Raw genomic sequence first — 6,475 nt, 5'->3', positions numbered from 1 at the left:
TATGTCTATCTCACGGATGTGCTCACAGATACACCACACATACATGTATATTGAGTTAGTGTTGGTGACGCCGCCATGACAGGACTGGACGCCATGGCGCCATCTGCCCCGAGTTTTACACCAAACATTCCTAATTCTAATGAAAACCATTCTTCCAGTTTCCTTAATACTGAACGTCCTACGTCGAATCATATTTCGGTTTACTTGGCCTTGTTTTAGAGCTTCCTTTAATGAATTTCTTGATTAGCTTATTGGATCCAATATCCTCGGCAGATATAATTGCTAGCGTTGATCTTGATGCGTTTAGGGTTCCATAATTGGTTCCATCCTGGTATCTATTGGTTAAAAACCTTAGGACTTTAGGTGTCGATAAATCAAATGGATCGGTCTTCTCCTCGTTGTTAAACTTCCACCATAATCTTAGCATGCTATTGTATTGTTTAATAGTAGAGTCCTCCCACGCTCTTAACATTACGTTTATTGACTCCTCCGATGCACCTCTACGCTTGAATGCTTCGCTGATAATCTGGCGGCAACCAGGTAAGTTTTGATCCTAAAGGATGGTGCTGCGTTCTACAGGGTGAAATTAACAGATTAATATCTGGTTCAAATTCTAAGTATGATCCGTTAATCAAGCTTTTAAATACCGGAAACCACGTCTGACTAGTCCACAAGAGGACGACTATAATACTAAAAGCTTTATCGTTTTTTATTTTTTGGAGTACTTTAGTGATTATGCTAAAAGGAGGAAACGCGTAAAATTCTAAATTAGACCATTTAATAGTAAAAGCATTGATAACCCTTGCATCAGGGTCTCTCTTCCATGAGCAATATGTCTCGCACTTTTTGTTGATTCTCGAGGCAAATAAATCTATCTCCGGTTTTCCGAAAACTCGAATAATTTTTTGAAAGGCATAGTCTGACAATTTCCATTCGATGTCTGTATTACTTATTTACTTATCCTAGATAAGGTATCAGCTTCTTTATTTTCTTTCAATGAAATGTATTCCGCAAATACCCATAATGTTTGTGTCTCACACCATTCCCAGAATTGTTTAACATCTGAATGTAAATAGTCAACTTTTACACACCCCCCCCCCCCCCTATAAGCCATGGCCGTTGTATTGTCTATCCTGAGAAGAACTTCACATTCTGATAGTTAACTAGCAAAACATTTGAGCGCCAGAAGGGCAGCCTTTAGCTTTAATTGATTTATGTGTAATGTTGATTCTTCAAAGCTCCAACGGCCATGAGCCTTTTTACTCTTGCATATACGGCTCGAATGGAAATGCGCGCGAAGAAATTATAGCATGATTTATACTTAAAAAACATTCTATCTCCGCAGTACGTAAAAATAAAGGAAGAAATGACGTCATCGACCATGATCGATCTGATGACGCATCGAACCTGTCAAGACACGTTTTGTAAACAAATTTTTTTATAGGAAAAGGGGGTGTTATCGCGTAGACTAAACATTTTCGCACTATTTTTTACAACGCAGTACGTAAAACAAATGAAGAAATGATCTTTCAAGATTCAGATGGAGCGAGAAAGAGAGAGAGAGAGAGAGAGAGAGAGAGAGGGGGGAGGGGGGGGGAGAGAGAGAGGGGGGGAGGGGGGAGAGAGAGAGAGAGAGAGAGAGAGAGAGAGAGAGAGAGAGAGAGAGAGAGAGAGAGAGAGAGAGAGAGAGAGATATTTATTTTTTATTATACCATAGTCATTCGACTTTAGGCAAAACATGAATGAGTAGTGTATAAATGTATACAAATAAAAACAACAACAAAAAATAACAATATGCAAATAAAAATAAAAATATAAAGAACAGTAATAATACCACGGATGTGCATTATGCTATAAATGAAAATAGAAGTACAGGCGATACACCCCACGCGAAGGACGAAATAGATAAATGAAGAAGTTAAAAATGAAAAATGAGCATGCTACTCGCCCTTCGCGAAGGATGGACAAATAACAAGTAAGCTCCCAACACGAGCAGATCGCAAGAAGAATAGCATAAAAACTAGAATAACTTAAACTTATCAAATGTATGTACAGTATATTAACACCCATAAACCAAATCATGCTGAGGCAATAGAAAGGCTCACGGTAGAACTCTGAACAGAACTCAGCTCTAGTGAGAAAAAATAGTCGTGGAGTTTACTCTTAAATACTGCGATAGACAATGAGGACACCACGTTGACCGAAATAAGGGAGTTCCACAAGTAAACGCCTGCAAGGTGGAAAGACCTGCGATACGTCTCAGTTCTATGGTTAGGAACATAAAAAAATATGTTGATGAGCTAAACGTGACGATCTTCTGAGTAAGGGATCAGGATTGATGAAAATTTCTCGGAGAGATACCCAGGAAACAAGTCATGAGAAATCTTGAACATTTCGATGCCAAGAAAGTATAAACGTCTATTTTCGACAGACAACCACCCGAGTCGATGTCGGTAGGGCGTGATATGTTCATCGCGCTTTAAATTAAAAATGAAACGAATTGCGCAATTTATGAGTCTCTGAAGTTTGGTATTAAGCTCGTTTGTGACGTCGTTGTACACGAGAGAACAATAGTCCAACAAGGGCCAAATCAAGGAGGTCACAAGTTTTACACGTAGATTGAATGATAAGGAGTTTTTATGGAACTTGAGTTTATGTAGTGTGAAATGTACCCTCTTGGAGATATGTGAGACATGGTTATGCCATAATAAATCAGAGCTCATGATCACTCCTAGGTTTCGAGTCTCGGTAATAAATGGGATGGAAGTGCCATCGACAGAAATGAGAGGTAAGTAATTGAGGCTTATTTGTCGAACATAACGCCTGCTACCGAGTATCAAAACCTTGGATTTGTTGAGATTTAGAGACAATCCATTAGTCGCAGCAAATTCTGAGATAACTCTCACATCATACGCAACCAACTGCAAGGCAGTATTGAGTTGACTAGGGAGACATCTACGATAAATTTGCGTGTCGTCAGCAAATATCATACGTTCGGTAAACCTAAGGAAGGCGCCAATATCGTTAATAAATAAGGAGAAAAGGAGTGGTCCCAAAACGGATCCCTGCGGAACACCTGAAGTGACGTACAGCCAATCGGAGAGCTCACCATCCAGATCAACAACAGATCTGAGATCGACCAGTGAGGTAGGAATAGATTAATTTAAGGGCCAGATCTGAAAACCCTAATTTCCTGAGTTTAGTCAACAGAAGGAGATGACAGACAGTGTCAAAGTGCGAGACCACGTCCCTCAGGTGATTGGATTCGTATGAAGAGGTAAGAAGATTGCAGTTTAAATCATTAGTGATAATAATGTTTTTGTAATTATGCAAGACTCTATTAAGCGCGTCGACATACTCGCTGAAATTTCTCCCCTTCGGTCTGCGGTACATGGAAGTGAATAAAAGTGGCTCACGTGTGCCATCACGAACATCGAGAACGAGATACTCGGGCGCATTTGAGAAAGCAGAAGGCAATGCCGCAAGAACACGCGCACTGAGCGATTCATGCACATAGCAGGCCACTCCACCACCCTCCCTGCCTTCTCTGTCGGCGCGTAGTAGATAATACCCGGCAATTCGTATCAGGTTGTAACGATGCGCCCCAAAACGCATCATTCCCGGCGAGCATCAGCCGGATGCCGCCCGGCCGAACACCCGCCGGGCGAGACAAGGCACGGTGTGCCCTTTTTAAACTATTAATCTCGCGTATCAGTCCGCAAACGGACTTAGCGCGGCAACCGATTCGAAGCGCCGAGCGGTGCCGAAAACGGCCGAGAGCCACCGAACGCAATCGCGGCGTCGGGGCGCCGTATTTCCCGAACGCTCCACCACTCCATCCCGGCGCGCGCGATTGCCGTTGCGTATACCCCCGCCACGCCGACACGCCACCGCGGGCGTATATAAACCGAGCAATGTTGCTAGGTTTTAGATTCCGCCGTGAGCCAGCAAACCGATCCGACCGATTCTCCGCTGCTCACGGATCCCGAAATCCCACAGTCGAACAACCAGGAGGTAGAGAGTGTTCTCTGCCTCTGCCGAGTGAAGCATCTAGGCGGTTGACTCGAACTTCCATACGAACACCTGTGACACCGGAGTGAACCAGGGTAAGAGAGTTCTTCTCTTACTCGGCAAGGGTCTTGGCCACCCGGTGCCGCCTCCCGCCTACACGAATCGATGCGCCAGGAGATAGAGAGTACTTCTCTATCTCCGCTAAGGGTCTTAGCCGCTCGATATCACGTCCAATCGCGATCCAGCGCCTTACGCGCTCACTGCCGCCGCTATCCAAACCTGCGATACCGCGTCACCCGCGCCGAAATCGCACATCGTACTTCAGCGAGTCCGCACGCCCGCCGATCCGCGAAACTCCGCGATCTCCGTGTATCGTCGCTTTACCGGCGTCCGCAAGCTCCGTGATACCAGTATATCACCGCCGTTGTAACCGCCTCCGCGATATATTACCCGTTCCCATCGACTCCGCGATATTTGTACGTCACCGCCATTGTAACCGCGTCCGCGACCTATTACACGTACCCAGCGACTCCGCGATATCTGCATATCACCACCAGTATAACCGCGTCCGCGATCTATCACACGTAGCCATCGACTCCGCAATCACTGTAAACCGCCGCTATCGTAGCAGCGACCGCGATCTTTTGTACATATTCACCGCTCCCGCGAGCATCTCTATGTATTCACGCATAATTGAATAAACCTTATTTTGTTTTGTTATATTTTAACCGAGTCTTGTGTCTTCCTCCGCGCCTACTCCGAACCCTGACCAGCCGCGAGCTAAATCCGCGCTTTGGAAGCTAGGTTGTTTTATGGCGCCCGAACAGGTCATCGGAAATATGAGAATGAAGCCAAGTCTCGGAAATAGAGACAATGTGAAAAAATTTGGATGCTAAGAAGGCTTGAATCGACTCAAGATTGGCAGGGAGGGAGCTGACATTGAAGCAAGCAACCTTAATGTGATTACACGAAGCTGGAGAAACGACATCCGCTACAACAGGTCATTGAAGCCCCTCGAGATCAGCCTCGGTGGCAATCAAGATAGGCGGCAGACCTTGGTCCTTGCGGACGAAAACCTGTCCGTCTCTGCACCACACGTGCTTATACGCCAGCTGCCTTGCCCTGACTCTCGCAAAACGCAATAATTTATAAGTTAGAGACGGCAGTTCATTGACATAAATATTACCAGGTAGAGAAAACATTATTAACAGTAAGTTGGCGTTTGACGCGCATAACCTTAAGAATACGGTCGCGAATCTCGCGTGACTTGAGTGCAACTATAATTAATCTTCTGCGACCGGCGGTGTCAGCCGGAGAATCAATGGTCAAAACGGAGCCCGACGCTGCATCAGGCGCCACGGATGCATCGCGCCCGGCTACATCACGAGTCTCCAGAACGTCGGAAACTTGCTGAGGTATTCCTAGAGCGCGAAAAACACTTTCAACAAGCTCTCTAGATGTGTCAGTGAGGGAACATGGAATACCAGAGATGATAATGTCCGACGCCCTAGACACCCGCGATGCAGCAGACAACTCGTAATCGGTGCGCTGGGCACTCAGCAGCTGCGCGCTCCGAGCCTCCAACGCGGCAATTCTTTCACCATGGCCCGCAATCAGTTTCAAAATTTCTGGTAATTGATTTAGCTTCAGCGCAAAGTCAACATTAACTGCTTCTTGACGGCTTATGAATGCGGAGATATTTGTATCAGATTTCTCGAACGCAGCGGTGGACTTCTTGTCTGATTCGTCGATCTTTGTCAAGATCGATTGGAGCAGTGGATCCGTTGTTGGCGATTGCGCTCCTAGGGGAGCAACTCCTCCCGCAGCCGGCGAGACAGCACCACGGCGGTCCGCGGCTCGAGAAACCTGCGTCGCACCAGGTGCCGACGACATGGCTGACAGTCGCGCTGCACAGCACTCACTGGCAGATTTGGTACTGAGATACGCCTTGACGCACCCCGGGTGAAACTCCCTAGCGAATGCACTACAGGAGACAGATTGACCGGTGATTGTTTTGGTACACTTGATGCACACGCGCTCGCGCTGCATGAGTATCGCTGAATAAACTATGTAACTATAAACTAGTCACCAGAGCGCGCGCGCGCGCGCGCGAGAGAGAGAGAGAGAGAGAGAGAGAGAGAGAGAGAGAGAGAGAGAGAGAGAGAAAGGGAGACAGAGGGAGAGAGAGGGAGAGAGAGGGAAAGAGAGGCTCTCTCTCTCTCTCTCTCTCTATCTCTCTATCTCTCTCTCTTGCAGCTTGAGCGAGTTTTTTGTTGCTCGTGAGGATTGATATGAAGTCTTTCTTCCCGGGTAACCTGATAGCCTGATATTTCCGTGGAAAAATCACACTATTTCTAACCTCAAACTGGCTGAACTCGGATCTGGCGAGGACAGGCTTTGTTGCGCATGCTCCTGGTTTCCGCTTCTCTAGTCTTTTCTTTGCGTCTCGCTGTCTACGTGCCTG

Source organism: Temnothorax longispinosus, chromosome 10 (assembly GCF_030848805.1).
Source record: "Temnothorax longispinosus isolate EJ_2023e chromosome 10, Tlon_JGU_v1, whole genome shotgun sequence".
NCBI classification, from domain to species: Eukaryota; Metazoa; Arthropoda; class Insecta; order Hymenoptera; family Formicidae; genus Temnothorax; species Temnothorax longispinosus.
The sequence above is the reverse complement of the archived record's forward strand: the minus strand, read 5'-3'. Positions refer to the sequence as shown.